Source organism: Vombatus ursinus, unplaced genomic scaffold (genome assembly GCF_900497805.2).
Source record: "Vombatus ursinus unplaced genomic scaffold, bare-nosed wombat genome assembly UNPS02000580.1, whole genome shotgun sequence".
NCBI classification, from domain to species: Eukaryota; Metazoa; Chordata; class Mammalia; order Diprotodontia; family Vombatidae; genus Vombatus; species Vombatus ursinus.
Window position 1 is genome coordinate 18,249,851 of NW_020940358.1, and position 19,318 is coordinate 18,269,168.

Here is a 19,318-nt window from a genome sequence, read left to right on the forward strand (position 1 = left end):
ATTTAGAGCTAAAAACAGAATGAACCTGAGTCAGAAGTTAGCAGGTTCTCTTCACTGGGAGCAAGCAACAAAAGATGGATGTACATTTGTCATCTATACTATAGATGGAATCTTTTCTTAAGTGTGTATTGGACTAGAGGACCCTGAAATTCTTTTCAATTCATAGATTCTGTAATTCCCCATGTCCTTTGGCAGACAAGTATTTGAGAAACCACACTGGAGTAATGCAATGGAGATGACCATTTCCTGGTGAGATAATCCAAGCATGTAACCTCTTGTTCATAACTCTCTAGCATAAGCTGCTAAAATGCCACAAATTGTGCAGGAATAAAATTGCCTAGAATTTCATAATTTGAAGATACCTGGGAAATCATTTAGATCAACCACTTATGTAGTCTAAACAGTTGCTTTGTAGGGACTTCCAAGTTACTACATCTTGAAGTAGTCTCTCCCATTATTGAATAGCTCTCATTATTCATACCTATTATTTGAGGCTTCAAATGGAACTTGTGTGCAATCTTTTACAATCCTAACAGATAAGTGCTTGGAAAATTAACTTTTTTGTGTGTGACATATATTAAAATAGATCCTCTTATGAAGAAATTACATAATATTGTCAGGAAGTATGTGGTGATGTTCTGATATGACAGGGTGATACTGCTGAGGCTTCTAGCTTTTAGATTGATTGAATTGTCCCTTACTATCACAGAATACATTTTTAACTGGAAGTATGCACTTCCAACTGGAAGCAGTTTCCCAGCAATCACTTCTTGTCCACAGGCACGTCTTGCTTGGGCTTTACTTTTCTCCCAAAAAAACTATCATTCAGTCCTCAAATACCACAGTTGCCATTTCCCCAGGGTTCCAATGCAGTTTTTAGGACTCAAACTTCAGGACTTTTCTTAGTTGTTTCTCCAAAGGAAACATGCTGTGTGGAACATGTTTCTGAAATATTAATAAGACCCAGAGAAGAAGAAACCTCAACGAATGCAGAATTTCATTATGGCTAAATCCCCTGAAGTTCAAGTGCTTTTAATAACATCCACCAGAAAGTTTGAAAAGAAAAGAAAGGATGGTGACTGAGAAAAGTCTTCTTTTTGCTTGAGAACAAATTTGTTTTAAAGTGTTCTGGGCTTTCACAAAACATTTCCAATCAGAAAATCACTCTTTTTTTAGTACTGTAATACTCTACAGATTATCCCATATTCTGAAATACCTACATGTATATTTATGATTTGGGGAGAAGTGAAGCTATTCTTTGAACAGACAAACAAGGCAGACTTTCTTCTCCTGAAGTCTGAATTTTGTGAAGATGTACCAGTAGGTTTTCACACAATGATGATCTGCATTTAAGCCATTAACTTTGACGTTGTCTCCCACATGCACTGGGAGTCAGGGGCTTAGATTGTCTGTTCTGCATTCTACTTCCATTCTAATGTAGAAATTCATGGTAAAGTCATTGTCATGCATTTGCAAAGGATCTTAAAAAAAATACCAAATTATTCTGCTGCACTTTTCATGAGTAAGTACCAGTGCCTGACCTTATCTTGTAGTGCAGTCTGCCAGTAAATTCTCTACACCACTACTATGTCAGTGTTTTCAAAGCAAAAGCCTTCATGTTTCTATTTAAGAAATAACTCCATCCTCTTCATGCCTTTCTTAGACTAGAATACTTCAATATGTGGCTAGAGTCTAGAATTTAGTTTAAATGGGTTACATAGTTTGACACAAAGTTTGAACAGAAAAAAAATTGGGGACATTGAGCTGAGCTGAGCATGCACATAATGCTGGGAAAAATTAACATTAATAATTCATCTGAAATATAGATTGAGCTCCTCCTCTACACAGAGTATTATAATCTCTAGTTAGAACTGGTCACAACCAGGAGGATGTTTGTATCACTTGAAAGTTTTCATTTCTAAGGTCACCCCTATAAGATCTGATCATTTGTGTCACATTTCTTAAGTAAATAGTTGTATAGAGAGGGATATTTGAATAGTCTAACTATCTCAGGGTTCCTAAGACATAGATAAATGAGAATGACACACAATCTAATCAATCTTTTTTTCCTGCAAAAGATAAATAGTTTAAAAAATAAAAAAAAAATCAGCTATAATTTTGCTTATGAATACTATCACTTACAATAATGAATGAACTATAAGAAATAGAAATTTTGAGGTCCAAGTTAGGTACTTTTAGAGTACTACAGCAATAAGCCTTTTCCACTTATTGTGCTCTAAGGGATCTGAACTTCCTTTTCTAGGAGAAGTCTGCCTTCTCCTTTATCCCTCTTTATGGAGGTTCAAGCCCCTATATGCTTTCTCCCTTTGATATGGGAGAAATTTTCCAGGAGTTGAGGCAAAGCTCATGGAGTCATGCATGAAATCACCACATGCTGCATTTGTCTCTGTCTATACACACATGCATACACATGTAAGTATACACACACACACACATATAAACATATCTGTGTGTATGTGTACATATGTACTTATTTCAAATCAGGAAAATATTTTCTTGCATTTCTTACTGCCCTAAAAGGTTATTTTGCATAGAATTTCCTAAGATATCCATTTCTTCTCATTACTTAGCTCAGCAACTTTTTCTAAGCTTGATCTTTTAAAGGAGGTATACCTTTTTTTAAATTTCTAACCTTTTAAAAACATCTTTAAGTAGAATTATTTTAAATAGAAATAAGCAATGGTGACTTCAAAATTTTAGAAAAATATTATAATCATTAAGCCAACTATTTAGAGGAACTCAAGAGATATTTTAAAACAGGTGATCCATTTACAAAGTAAAACCTATGAGGAAACATTGAAAACAATTGGAATTATTTACTAGAATAAAGAAAAGACTAAAGAATGCCTTCACAATCATCAAAGCTTATGTCTATTTATTCTTTACTTTTATGGAAGATTTAGTATGAGTTTAATTTAGGGGAGGAAAAATTTCAGTCACTGATGAGGAAGTAATAAATTATGAGATCTGTTAAATGGAAGAATTTAGTAAGAATGAGAATTTTTTCATCTTAGAGATTTTTAAAAGCAGAAAATAAATTTAATTCTCTGTCAATCGAGCAATATGCATTTATTAAGTTCATTCTGTGTGCCATGCCCTGTGCTAGGTGCTGTAGACAAAAAGGCAAAAGTTAAACAGTACCTGCCCTCAAGAAGCTCATTTTATTTATTTATTTTTTTAAGGGACAGAAACATGTACATATATAAGCATATACGCAACAAATATATGTAATTGGGGAGCAAGAGGAGAGACACTAGCATCCAAGAGAATTAAGAAAAGCCTTATGTAGGAAGCAGCATTTGAGCTGAGTTCTGAAAGGATCTACGGTTATTGAGTCTGGGATAAAAAGGAAGTTATATCCTTGGCACTGTGGCATCCTTTGCAGAGACATGGAAATAGGAGATAGAATGTAATGCATGAGGAAGAGCAAGAAGACCAATTTGGATAGACTACCAAGTATGTGAAGGAGAATTATGTACAAGCTTAGATATCTAGGTAGAAGGCTGGTTGTGAATGATTTTAATGCCACAAAGGTAATAGAGAGCCAGTGGAATTTAATGAGCAGCAGATTAACATGGCAAGCCCTGTGTTTTAGTAATATTACATTGATAGCTATGTAGAGAATTTATTGAAAAAGAGAAAGACTTGAGAATGGGAGACCAATTAGGAGGCTGTTGCAATTAGTCAGCCCAGTATTTCCTGAAGGTAGAGATGTGTGATAGATAACAGTAGACATTACTATTCAAAATAATTCAATGATTTTGTTTAGACTTATGAGTTCACCAATAGAGCTTCTGTTTTTTGAAAGATTGAAATCACAGATCAGTGATGTTACTATGGATCAACATTAATGGACAAGTCAATAAATTTATCTGACACTTAATAGATCCATTAATTCAATAAATAAATGGCATATTCATTTACAAATAGAGAAGTGACATCATGGGGATGGAAAGTTGTTTCCAGTTTTAATGGAGAGGGACCAAGCATTTATTACTTATCTGCAAATTAACCAGGCAGGGATTTATGGGGGAGGTGTTCTGTTTATTTTTCCCCCCAAGGATCACTTAAGTACTACAATTCTATGAGTTTGTTATTTTGGCATTTTGGATCAGAAGTCTGACACTTCAGTCTTCATGTTAACTTCCTTCACCCACAAATTCCAGAGGTGCCTATAACTTGGCCCTGAGCATGGGAAAGTAGGAGAAAGATTAAAAACTTAGGCAGCCAGGGCTGGAGGAAAGAGAAAGTAATTTGCTTTGACCTAAACAATAAATCTGCAGGGTAGTAATGACCATCTCTTGACACTGGTAGTGACATTGATCGAGTACACTGTCCCAGTCTTTTTCTTTTTTCTTTTCTTCTCTCTGAATCACAGAGCCTCTCCTGATGCCCAAGTCACCAGTTATCAATGAATGTCAGAGACCAGAGATAAAAGAATGACAAAGGTACAATGGCCTCTTTAAGTTAATGTGATCTCTGATTTTGATAATTAGAAATGCCATCCTGTGAACCGAGGCAGAATACCCATCATCTGCTTTGCATGTAGGGTTTTTGAGAGAGAGAGAGTGACAGAGAAAGAGAGAGAGAGAGAAACACTCAGTGAAGTTGAATCTCACATGACTTCAAAGGTCTGATTGGAACAAATAAGCCCAGACCAAGCGAATTAAGTGACTCAAACACTATTGGTCACTCAATCAACTGAGTCTAGTTCATATGGAAAATATTGATTGCTCTCATTTGGAAGCCTTAAAGCAATGAGTCAAAATAGAAAGAGAGCAGCTCATTTCCCCCTTTCCCTCAGAATCAAACCTGCTCCCTCTGGTGAACTGCTAGATACACATATTTGCTAGACAACAGACTAGTAGAGATGTTGTTTGTTTTTATCCCTAGAGACTGAGATGGTTCTGAGAAAGGAGTCATTTAACCTGTTTGGGGACTTTAATTCTTGATTATTGCGACAGTTATGATGTAAAGTCTGCACTGGACAGTGCATTGGGCTTACCCTTAGAACACAATTAGTAAACTTTATTTTATAATCCTGTGTGTGTGATTCTATCATCTGGTTGCTTCTGTGTGACACATGAAAGTGATATACTTCCCTAATTTGTAGAGCTGTCAGGATAAATCTTGAGTATTCATTAAATGCTTTGAGTTTTTCAGTTCAGTGTATGAGGCATGTATGTCTATGCAAGTATGCCTGTATTATTTATACCATCCACAAAAGTTATACTCTACTGCTCATTTTAACATAGAAGTAACCCTAGGTTTTCAAAAGTTGTGTTATTGTCACGTTTTCCCAAGGTGAAAGGTTTTAGTTACAGTTCTAGTGATCTGCATCTGCTACCTGAAACCTAGCCTAAGTTGACCCTAGATGATTAACTTTCTGGCCACATTAACCTATGAAATGGATTAAAATGCAAAACCATAGTATCAAAAATTTTGAAGTTGGACCTTCATAGCCATGTATCTTCTCAGAAACAAAAATCAACTTTTATACAAATCAAGGGGCCCTAGTTCTGTGTGATACCCTGTCTTAACAATGATAGATGAATGACAGAATAAAGGGCAAAGAATATTGAGTTATACAATTTCTAAATTATCTGTAAATAGTCACTTTAATTGTGCAAAGATTGTAGAGTGGATAGACTTTTGGGCCTGGGGTCAGGAAGACATCTTCCTGAGTTCAAATCTGGCCTCAGACACTTACTACCTGTCTGACCCTGGGCAATTTACTTAAAACCATTTGCTTCAATTTCCTCATCTGTAAAATGAGCTGGAGAAGGAAGTGGCAAACCACTCCAGTATCTTTGCCAAGAAAATCTCAAATAGGGTCATGAAAAATCAGCCATGACTAAAAAATGATTAAACTGAACTCAAAAGGTAAGATTGTTGTCCAATGATCAACAACTCACACTACAAGGCATATGCCCTTGGCAAACCACAGCCTCTCTGGGCCACAATATTCACATCTTTAAAATGAGGATAATGGTACATGTAAAACCTACTTCACAGGTTTGTTGTGAGGCTAAAATAAGATAATGCATGGAAAGTGCTTTGCAAAATTTAAAGTCCAAAAAGAAGGTCATTTGTATCCTCCTATATGAAGGCAACATTATATTGATTGCAAAACACTTTAAGAACACTTTCAGGTCTCCTTGTTGAAATTCAAGGACAAGCTAAAAAACTCAGCCTAACAGTCCATAAAATATGGAAAAGTGAATAAAGAGAGTTTATTTCCCCAAATTATGGTAAGCAGTTGAATGGGAAGTCCACTAATTCAGTGTTAACAACACACCTGCCTTCAAGGTCCATTGCAGATGGACAATAATCTGGGCCTATAATTGAATAAAACAGAGGAATGAAGTGGATGGTATTTGTGAAATGACACAATGCTTTCAATGATCACAAGTTTCTCCCTGAAAAGCATACTTTTTTTAAACATTATTTCCCTGATGATGCTATAAGTCTGTGAGTCATAAAACAATACTATCTCCAAAGAAACAGAAATTAAGATATCCCAAAAAATGATGGAGATGCTCATCATGGGTGTTCATAGGCTATAGTACATTTACAATGGTGACTCTGCATAACTCTGATTTTTTTTTACAATAGTTACATTGCATAATGCATCAATAAAGACATGGTTATGTGGAAAAGGAGTTAGGTGAACTATAGCAGCCAAAAAAGCATTTATTAAGCTCTACTATGTGCTAGGCACTATTTTAAGCACTGAGAATACCAAAAAAAAAAGGCAAAAATTCTAGAAGCTCACACTGTAATGGGGAAGACAACTTGCAAAGAACTGGGAATATTAAAAAAAAAAGATATTTCCAAGATAAACTGGACATAATCACATAGGGAAGACACTATCATTAAGGAGGACAAACATGGAATGTCTTCTGGTAGGAAGTGGGATTTTAGCTGAGAATTTAAGGAAGCCAAAGAAGTGAGGAAGTGGGCATGAGGAGGGGAAAAATTTCAGGTATGGGGAAAGTCAGTAAAATTGTACAGCATCTGAAGATGGAGTGTTTTGAATGAGGAACAGCAAGGAGGTCATAGATAATACAATATTTGAAGGGGAGTGAGTTGTTAGAAGCCCAGAAAGGTAAGAAAGGGTAAGGTTATAAAAGTCTTTAGAAGGCAAACAGGATTATAGATTTGACCTTGGAGGTAATAGGGAGCCCCTGAAGTTTATTGAATTGGGGGAAGGGGAGGCTTGCCATGATGAGTTTTGCATTTTAGGAAGATCACTTTGATAGCTGAGTGGAGGAGCACTGGAGTGGAGGGAGATTTATGACAGAGAGACTAACCAGAAGGTAGATGAACCAACAGGCTATTGTAATAGTCCGGGTAGAAGTGATGAGGACCTGGACAGACCCAGCATAGTCTGAAGAGAGAAAAGAAGTGTATGCCAGAGATGTTGCACCGATAGAATCAATAAGACAGCAATAGATTAGATAAGGAACAGTGTGAAAGTGAAAAGTCACATGTACTGAGAAAGACAGATACAAAAGAAACAATCCTAGCATTGCAATGGTGCCCATGACATTTTGAAAGAGTTGGAGGAAGATTTAGAACACGTTGGGTAGATATCTATAAAGGATTTACAGAAAGACATGGACAAGAATTGGACAGAATGGGGAAGAATAAGTGTGTTGTCCTCTACAGTAACTAAGGAACAGGCACATCAATAAGATTCCAAACCTAACAAAATATTGTATCAAATACATATTTATATGTATGTTCCTATGTAAAAAAAAAAACTCATATGCAGAAATAGTACAACATCCAAGTAAATCTTCCCAAGTTATTTGTTGATAGATTTACTCCTTGTGTTTATAGGACATTTATTGACAATAATGTCTTATCCCTTTACCTTTCCTTTCTCCTGATTCCATACTACTCTCATCAGCTGTGAGCTTCTCCTTAGATCAGGAAGGCTCCCAAAAGAATATCCTGAGACAGAGATGTACAAAACATCACATTTAAAAATATATTTAATTTTAAATGGAGTTCATAAAAGACTGTAATGGTTCCTGTTAGACGTCATTCTATTAATGCACAATGCTCAGTTATTTTAAGATGATTATTTTTGTACAAAATTATAAAATTCCATTATAGATAATCATGCTGATGTTGCTACAGATACAGAAAGTATGTAAATGACAAGTGAATTCAATGCCCTTGTGAGGAAGCTGGAATATTCAAATGCTAATATCTTTTAGTTTGGGTTTGTTTTTTTTAAATCACACATCAAAGGGAACATTTCCTAATTTTAAGACAATTTATATAAAACTTCATTGTAGAAAATGAAGCCCTTTTGGAAGTAGAGAAACAATGACAAAAGCTGTGCTGGATGAATTGTGATTTTCTGTGCACACTTCCTTCAAAAATGTATTTAAAGAAAACACCACATTTAGACCTACATGGGACCTTAGTGAGCCAAACCAACTCTCATTTTAGAAAAGAGGGAAATCAAGGCCCAGGGAGGAAAAGTATCTTGCCTCAAAGCATTAAGATAGGATCTTTAAAAAGGTGATAACTCAGGTATTCTAACTCCAAATCCTTTTCTCCAAATGCCATGGAATGTAAACTCCTTGAGATCAGGGACTTTTTCAGTTTTGCCTTCATTTCCCTAGCACCTATCACAGTGCCTGGCACATAATAAGAGCCTACTCGATATTTTTCAAATTAAATTGAAGTAGAATTATCTTTCCCCTGCACTCCATTTCCAATCTGGTTCATCTTAGGTTTTGACCTTGGAAGGCAGACATGGTTTCAGAGATGATCTTTAGGAGTATATTCTAATACTTAATAATACTACATCATGAAAATGTGAGCCCGTCCATCTTATGTCGTGGTGCTTATGCAGATGGCTTTATTTAGAAATGTTATTAGGAAAGCTGCCCCTGGAATATACAATCTGTCTCTTCAACCATTTTGTCTTTGGAATTACTTTCATTGCAGATCAATGGAACAGAGAATAGAATCAACTTCTTCTTGTAGCCACTCATACCTGAGGTACCCCTCAGTGTTTTGTGTAATGCAAAACATCACTATCAACCACTTTCATAAAACACAGAAAATAACATTTTTTTCTCCTAGCACTACTGAAGAAATAGGACTGATGTTGAATCAAAAAGCATGAAGAAATATGTCTTCTTTTAGTTTAATACACCTGAAAAACAAATTCAGGATTTGATAAATAAAAGGATAAATACTACTGAATAGCCACATTGAACACATGGTAAACTCCCACTTATCTAGAATGGTTCAGGAATGGGCTGTGTTGGTTGACAGAAAATCCCCCAATAATTGTGTCCTCTTATGAATTTTATTTCTGAATTATCATTTTTCTGAAGTCTAGAATGCAGAAAAGTGTATTGGTTCCTAAAATTGCACCAAAAATAATTTAATAATAATAATATTAATAACAACAACACAAATAACATTTATACAGTGACTACTATATACCAGGCATAGTACTAAGTACTTTACAAATATTATGCCATTTGATCTTTAAGACAAACATAGAAAAGAGTTGTTATTAACACCTCCATTTTACCATTGAAAAAACTGAGACCTAGGTTGACTGACTTGTCCAAGGCCACAAGACTAGTAAGTGCCTGAGACCAGATTTGAATTCACATCTTCCTGACTGAAGGCCAAGTGATCTATCCACTGCTCCATGTAGTTGCCTCAATTATTATTGATTATATTTACTATAATTTTTTATTCTAAATAACTTTGAACTACTACTGGGTTATCTTTTAACAGGTCTAATTATTGTACAGAATTACAGAATCATAGAATTACAGAGCTTAGAATGAGACCTTATGGATCATCTAGTCTGTCCTCCTCATCTTAAGGAGGAAATTGATTCTCAGAATGGTAGTAATTTGCTTAAGGTCACAAAGTGCATGGCAAAGTTGTGTCTAGAACCCAGGTCTACTGACTCCAGCCATGTAGGTGCTTTTTGCAATTTCAACAAAGGATCTCAGAATAGTATCTGTTTTCTGTGAGGAAAAACTACTATGTATGCAATCAGGTGATCCTCTAATACCCAGGGTATAGCAGACTGGCAGGGGAGATTGTTCAAATATTCAATAGCAGTTATTGAATCAAGTTTCATGTAGTTCTATTATATTTCACTTTATAACCACCCAAGTAATGCATGTCCATTGCTGGGACTATATAAAAGACTAAGTACCAGTGTTCCTTTACTTTAGTGTGAATGGCCTGATATCACACTAAAGAGAGCAATGAGAAAGGAATTTATTTTTTCTGGGCACCAAGGGATCTTTCAGTTCCCTGGAAAATGTGATTTTGGGGATAATGATGGGATTAAATCATTTAGATAATGGTGCCAAGTTGCATTGCTTCCCATTAGAGATATGTATTCACCTTTGCTGCCTGAAGGTATATATATATATATTTAACATTAATCAATTTATTATGATGCTTCATTCCTGGATACATGTAAGTGGTATTTTGTCTATTTGCCTATAAAGTTTATAAATAAATGGAACACACAAGCAAGACTAGAGCTCAGAGAGGCCTTAGTCTATTGCTAATTTATAGGGGAGGAAATTAAGACTTAGAGGGAGAGTGACTTGTTCAAGGTCATGGAGTAAATTAGTAGCTAAATTGGCACCTCTGCAATGACATTTTAGATACATTTTCAAGGCTTTAGGATAAGGATATGCTGGTCAATATTTGACAAGAGGCTCTCTGGGAAAAATTTTTAGTGGAGGATGAAGCTAAGTCCTAAGAGGTTTAAGTGACTTGCTTAAGATCACACAGAAAGTTTCAGAGGTGAGATTTAAACTCATGTTCTCTAGCTCCAAATAGAACCTTCTTTCTGTTGTATCATGTTTTCTATGATTTATATTGTTTCAAGAAGGAAAAAAAATTAACTTTCAGAATCTTATTTGTGCTCAATACAAATTGAAGTTGATCTACTATACCTTCTTTACTACCATGGATATCCATAGTCTTGAAGCTGAGCATTGTTCATAAGATCCTAAAACATTTTCAGTTGATAAAGATTAAATTATGTTCAATAACTTGGATTTATTTAGGCAAAAGTGAATCATTAGATTTTAATAAGTTTTTCAACAAGGATTGAAATGAAAAGTGTTTTTTTGGGGGGTAGTGGGTAACCTCCTGAATTCCCCTGAAAAATCAATTCACCAAAATTGTTCATTCCCCAAACATTCTTGTCCATAAAGCATTTTCTCAAGCATAAGGTCTCTTCTCTAAAGTTATACTCAGATATGTCAATGTGGTGTGGAGATATCCTTTTGTTCAGAAAGATTTAGATGTATTCACCTTTTCTATAATTCTAAGAGATTCATGTTTCCTAATGTAGAGCAAAGATATGAATGTTTTCACTCCCTATTTGAACATGAAATTACCTTTTGCAAGCCATTTGCCAATAGATGAACATTCAAGGGTAAGAACAATTCTCTTTTTTATAGCATTTTATTTTTTTCCCAATTACTTGTACAGATAGTTTTCATCATTCACTTTTGTAAGACTTTGAGTTCCAATTTTTTTTCTTTCTCCCTCCCCTTCCCCTTCCCCCAGGTGGCATGCAATCTGATATAGATTATATGTGTACAATCATATTAACATATTTCCACATTAGTCATGTTGTGTAAGAAGAATCAGAACAAAGGGGAAAAACCACGAGGAAGAAAAAAAGAGAAAATAGTAAGTTTCAATCTGCAGACTCCATAGGTCTTTCTCTGGATGTGGATAGCATTTTCCATCATGAATCTTTTGAAGATGTCTTAGATCATTGCATTGCTGAGAAGAGCTAAGTCTATCAGAGTGGGTCATCACACAATGTTGTTGTTACTGTGTACAATGAATAAGAACAATTTGCAAAAGAAGAAATATCAATCAACTATCAATATGTACCTTAAAAATGTCCAAAATCACTGATCAAAGAAATGTAAATTAGTTGGCAGTACATTATACACATCAAGTTAGCAATATGGGAAACTTCATTTTTGGAGGTAAGATAACAAACTCATTTACTGCTGTGTGATCTAAGGATTTATTTAAGTGTTATGAAAAGAAATTTGGAATTATACAAGAAAATAACTAAATTAATTTATAAAATTATAAATACAATTAGTAAATTATTTTTATCTTTCATACAGAAATGTGGCAATCATCTGGTAATATATCTCAAGAAATTTATTGACATCAAGGAAACATTGGTATGGATAAAAATATTCTTTTTTTGGCAATTTTAAAAGATTTGTGATCTAACTGACATACTGACATTTGTATTTCCACCACTGGTTCAGGTTACAACCCATTCATTCCTCTATTAAAAATAAATCCTATATTTGGGTCCTCCCAATGTGCTTCAGGTTTTTTTTCCTTGAAATTACATAGATCCCAATGGAGTACTCATTCATAGATGGCTGGATGGCTTTTGAAGTTTAACTATGGTCTAGTTGGTGTTTAGTGTCATCTAGTAGATATAGTGAGTTAAGTCAACTAGCTTGAATACAGTCACCAGTCAAGTGGGCTATGCCCTAAAAGGGGGACTCCAAGAAGGAAAGAATTAACTTCTCCATTGTCTGAGGTATGGATTCAGAAATATTCAATTTTAGAAATACATGTCTCAGGTTCTGTATGGAAGGTGATGATCCATGTCAGAAGGAGAGCTCACTGGTCGCAGGCAGATGGGGAGCTAACCTGAGTGGATGATTGGAGGTTTGAATGAGGTGAAGCTCATCTGGGCAGTGTCTAGAGTCAGTCAATAGATCTAGCGAGATAAGTGAGCTAGTTGTAGATAGATAGATAGATAGATAGATAGAAAAATAGATAGATAGATAGATAGATAGATAGATAGATAGGTAGATAGATGTTGCCATGTTGTTTCAGTTATGTCCAATTCTTTGTGACTCCATTTTGAGTTTTTCTTGGCAAAGAGTGGTTTGCCATTTCCTTCTCCAGTTCATTTTACAAATGAGGACACTGAGGCAAACAGGGTTAAGTGTCTTGCCCAGTGTCACACAACTCATGTCTGAGGCCAGATCTGAACCCATGAAGATGAGTCTTCCTGATTCCAAGCCAGGTATTCTATCCACTGAGCCACCTAGCTGTAATAAATTGATAGATAGACAGATAGATAGATAGATAGATAGATAGATAGATAGATAGGAAGATAGATAGACAGATTGACAGATGTCTGGATGGATATAGAGTGCCTACTCTATATCTATATCTATTTTATAGATATGTATGTATGTATATCCCATGTGTGTGTGTGTGTGTGTGTGTGTGTGTGTGTGTGAGTGTGTGTGTGTTTTCCTCATTTTGCAGTTGAGGCAAACACAAGTTGAGTGATTTGCCCAGCATCACATAGCTAGTAAGTGTCTGAGGCCAGATTTGATTTCATGACTTCCTGACTCCAATCCCAGTTCTCTATCCTCTGTACCACTCAGTTGCCTCTGTCACTAATCAACTATGTTAAGTTCATTAAGTTCTGAAAAAATGCAGATTTTAAAAGAATAATGAATATTCTAATAGGTAGTTATGCTAAAGAAGTGAATAGCCTAAACTAAGAATCAGAGGCAGAAGATAGAAAAATCCCTTCAATGAAAAGCTTGTTACCACTGACAGTTCTAAGAGACTCATTAATTCCAGAGCTAGAGGGAATCATGGGAATTAACTAACCCAGTTGCCTTATCCTATAGATAAGCAAACTGAGAGGGAAAGTGCCTGAGATTACACAATTATAAATGTAGAACTGAACGCAGAGGTGTATTGGAGCTAGCTTGAAACACATTGCAAGAGGTGATTGTTAAATCTTCATTGTGAGAATACACATTGCAGAAATCAGCATATTCTACAAAACAGCTTGTGAATTAGGGCTTTGTTAATTATTTAGACTTAAGAAAGTGATTGAGAAAAGTAATGCAGATTAAATTTCATATTGTGACCTATAAACATTGGTTTTTTGTTTTTTTGTTTCTTTTTGTTTTTGTTTTCATTTTGTTTTGTTTTGTTTTGTTTTGCACAGCCAGTTGTTAAACATTTACCAACATCCTCCTGTCTGAAGGGGGCATTTGAGATGATGCAACACAAACATGTTGTTTTTCAAATGAGAGAAGTGAGTGCAGAGGGGTTTGGTCTTGGCTACACGAATAGTTAAGCATTTAAGTTAGGAGCTAAATTTCACCTGTATTCTAATCTTTCATTGCACTGAGAGTTTCCATGAGTTGTAAGTTGCAGAGAAGATATTGAAATCCAGGCCTTCTGATGCTAAACATTGCTTTATCCACAATGTCTTCTCCTCCTACCTCCCCACTCCAGGAGAATTGTGTTTAGAATTCTGGGGGATGAGGTTTGACTTTTCATTCTGCCTTAGGCAAAAACAAAACATCATTGCTCTTTCTGCAGATCTAGATTTCCAATTCACTGAGTTCTCAGGTCTGGGGGATAGCAGGAGAGTGAGGATTGAATAATACTCCAAATGAGGCTTAATTGCCCCTGACTTCATCTTTTACTCTACAAATTGAAAGTTACAAGAAGTAGAGATTGGCAAGTTAAAAAAAAATATGAAAACACTGCTCCCAAATTTAGCTGGGGGAAAACCTTTCTTTTTATTAACAAATGCCTTCAGTCATCATCCCAGTGACAGAATCTTTAAACCTCTGTAAACAGAAAAGCTGGAAAAAAATAGTACAGTGATTTTTTTCCTATCCTCCACCTTTGGTGTATTATGTATTCTAACAGATACTGGCCCAGGTTCAGCAGAAGCTTCTTCCAGGTTATATAACAAGAAATGATCATTTATAAAATATAGCAATCTGAGGTGAAACCCTTTGTAGAGATGGTCCTTGGTGACCATCTTTATATCCTCACTACCTGTATTATCATCCAGGGCATTTCTCACTATTCCTCCAAGCTAAGAACAGTTGGACAGAACAAACAAACCACCTGGTGATATAATTTTCTTGGGTCAGACCCCTTCTATACATAAAGTTTTCAATGAGCTGGGAATGGCACAGGTAGGACCATTTAGAGAGGCTGATCTGATCTTTCTGGAACTGCCCCACATCATTATTTTCTGGCAACTTTTCCTAATGGGAAGACCACTGGATTTTGAGGTAAGAACTCCAGGTTCAAATTTTAACCTGATGCCATATGCCTGTGGGTAGGTCACTTCACCTTTTGGGGCCTCAGTTGCCTCATATGTAAAATGAGGAAATTAATACCTATATAATCTACTTCAGAGGGTTGTTGTAAGGACAGCTTTTTGTAAACTTTTATGAGTTATATGAATCAGATTTATTGTTTGTTTTTAATAGGAAATCTGACATTGATATACTACTCTATCTTTCATAGGTAACATCTTATTTTATTTTTTTAGTTTGGAGAATTATATCCATCCTTTGGTGCTATAGAGAGCCAGTGTATAAGCCAAAATTATTCAGAAATATGCAGTTTTTAATTTGATGTTCATATTCTATTTCTCCCAGATTAACTTTGAGAGAAAGCAAAACCTGGTAGAAAGAACGCTGGAGATGTAATCAGATCTGAAGTCTCCTCCCATATTTGTCACTAGCTCCATGTGCAATTTTGGGAAATCCCTTCACTCTGGGTTTATTTTCTCATCTGTGCAATGAGAGGTGCAACTAAATGATCACTAAGGATCCTTCTAGCTCTGATATTTTTTGATGCAAGGAATAGACTATCTAAAATCAGTGGTTTTTTAATTATGTCAATTGACAATTTTGTACCAAAAGTTGATACATTAAGTACCCAATTTGAATTTAATTTGCTCCTTTATCATACTTCTTCATGTGGACTGATGAAACTGATTAGTTGCCAAGTATTTCTAACAGAATACTAATGAACCATGGTACATATAGACATTCCCTTTGAGTGTTCATGGGTTGTCTGCTCTTTTTGCTCACATCATAGATATACTTGAACCTCTTCGGTCTAGCTTGGCTCTGTTATCCTCTCTGTCTGCTGATAGTTGAGTTAGAGATTCAACTGAAATTTAGAATCCGTATTTTTTTTTTCATTGATGTTTTCTTGCATCATGGTATCTTTTAAAGAATAATGGATTTCTCATCAGAAGACACAGGTTCAAATTCTACCCATAACATCTAATACCTCAGTGATCTTGGGCACATCACTAACCTTCTCTGTGCCTTATCTCATTCATCTATGAAATGGGAATAATAATAACTGCATTACTTCTTTCACAGGGTTGTTGCAATTGTCAAATAAAATGTTCTATGTAATATGTGTTGTACCACTAAAGAACCATGTAAAATATAACTGATTGTTTTTGTTTCTGGAATCAGTGAAAGTGTGGGGAGACAGGTCATACCTCCAAACTGATTTCTGTATTAAAGTAAACAGATACTAATTTGTAACTAATTCCTTTTCTTATACTCTTCTTGTGATTCAGCATGAGCTCCAAAATATCAAAAAGCTACAAATAATAAGACATAATTAATTACATTAAGAATATCATTGATGATTTATGGTCCCCAGTGCCAGTCACATTACCTTAAAATGACATGTTGCTGTTGTCAGGTAAGGAATCCTCAAACAGCAATGCAGGATTTTCTATTAAGGAACAAAACATTGTTTTTAACTTTCATGCTTCAATTGCATTCCTTTCTGCCAGTCTCTAGAGGAAATGTGTGCATTACTAAAGAGTGCTTTGAAAGCAAACCAAAGACAGAGCTGCTCTGAGCTATTACAGGGCATTGGATGGATGTAGGTTAGCACTAAGCCGGTTTGCCACACATTCTAAAGCATTCACCTCATTATAAGCCCTGACTCAGTCCATTTAATGACCAGTCATCCAGTCAGTGCATCAACAGATAAGTCTACTGCTCTCCAGTCTTGGTTTCCCTCTCAATAGACAGGCCTGTCAATGAATCAATTGAGACTGTAAGCTGGTCCACCTACTCTACCTTCATTTGCTTCAGCCTCTTCTGTTCCTGATTGGAGGTAGCAGGGGGTCCTGTAAACAGTACCAGCCCTAGTGTGTGGTGGATCTAAGTTACAGATCTAGGTGATGCTCCTGGCTCCTGGGTTGGGTAGCTTTGGACAAATCCTTTCATCTTACTGAATTTCACTTTTCTCATCTGTAAAATGGAAATAAGAACACAATTGTAGTTGACCCCACTGATCTAATTCACATTGCTGTGAGGATATGATGAGACAGCATATGTTAAACTATTTGTAATCCCAGGTTTTCTTCAAGTTTCAGCTGCAGAGTCACCTTCTGCATGAAGTCTTTCCTGATCCCTCCCATGGTTAGTGCCCTCCCCTTAAAAATTAACTTTATTTTGCACTATGTACATACATACGTGCATGCACATATATATACATAAACACATATACATACATTCATGCACATAAGATTACTAAGCAAGAGCAGATTTAAATATAGATGAAGTGGATAATTTTCATCTATATTCATCTGTACATGTATGTCTCTGTCTCTTATCTCTCAAAAGTAGGTGTTAAATGAATGCTTACTGATTGCTTCAGGCTCATAAGGCACTACATGATGTGACAATAATCTTAAGAAATATGTACATTACTACCTATCATTCAATACTTTAATTAGCAATCTTGATTTTGTTAAAATGGCTACTCCTTCAACTAAAACAAATCCCAACCTCTACACTGAAAAAAATCATCTCCCAGTGTACGGTCCTCTTGTGATCAGCCTCTCCATATTTAACTTATATGAAAGAAATACTGCTCATTGATTGGCTCCTCATTCAAGTATTTCCAGCTAAGCAGTTCCTGCCAGGCTTTGAGAACCAGAGTCATCTCCATACCATGATGGGGATGAAGTAAGATTTCAGAATTGTTGTTATGATTTTTTGTTGTTGTTATTACCATTATTATATCTTTTTGTCCAAAATGGTGATTTCATTAGTGTAAGGAACTCTCAGAATGCAAACTCCTCCCACCATTGCTAACAGACCATCCGCTTATCCAAGTCTTAAAAAATGTTGCCTAGGGTATTGAGAAGTTATGACTTGCCTAGGATTCCACAACCAGTATATGTCAAAACACTTCTTGAATACAAGTCTTTCATTACATGGCCTCACTTTATATAATATTTATAATAATATGTAGGGTGAGTGAGGCAAATTCAAAGAGACTTAGGAAGAATTTGTTCCATTTCCAAAGCAATAGAAAAATCTTTTTGAAATTAGGAGATTTAATCCTTTATACATAGCTTGAGGGAAATGCCCCCTTTCTATCTTGTCTATGCCTTGCCAAGCCTTACAAATCTTTCATTGATCACTAGAATTTTTAGGTTCACAAGAAATTAAAGAATAGCAGAATTTAAAACATTAAGAAAGTTATGAATATTCAGTTGCCCATTATGAACTGAAGAAATAGAGATTGAGTTAAGTTCCCTGTGAGCTAGGACCATTTGAGAATGCATGTTATCAGAGATCCCCAATAGGCTAAAGCTGAGGGGGAAAGAAGCAACTTTGGTCCAATTTGATGACTGAGATGAATCTGTCATCTGACAAATTTCTTAGCTGTGCAATGTAGGCTGCCTTATGTGACCTTTGTCTCTTTCCTTTCCCTCCATCAAACAACACAGGCTCTTCCCCATCTTTGTTCAGTGCAAAGAATAAAAAAAAAGTAATTCAATGAAAAGAATCATCTGTAAATGAAGAAATCTGCTTGACTTTTACTAGAAAAAATGCAAATAAGGACAAGATCTTTTGTGCCTCGCACATTCCTCCAATACGTACATTATAAAAATAAGAATACTAGCTGCTTAAAACAACAAGGATTTTAAACAGAATCAAAATGAGATATGTTAGGTAAGAGGACATGAAAATCACACTGTGTAGACAACTATCTATTCTGGCTATACTTGGAAAGAAAGGCCATAACTGTAGATGCAGTGCCAGAGAGCAGCAAAGCTAACCCAGAACAGTTGCTGTCAACATGGACTGCATGTATATAAAACTCAAAATGAGTCAGAACCTAAGTTAGAATCCTTAAATAAACTAGAGGAGAAGAAAAGACATCGTCTCTGAGAGAACAAACAGAAGTAATTGAGATATGGTTTAGAAATGAGCATCTACTCTGAAATCATCATGTAAAATAAAAATTAACAGCTCCTCCCTGTGCCACTTGCCTTTTTTTTTCTCCTAGGAGGAAAGTAAACATGCTTCAAACTTATCATGTCTCAAATCAATGAACACCATCTTGGATCACACCTTCTATCCCCGACCTTCCTCTTCTAATCAGATGT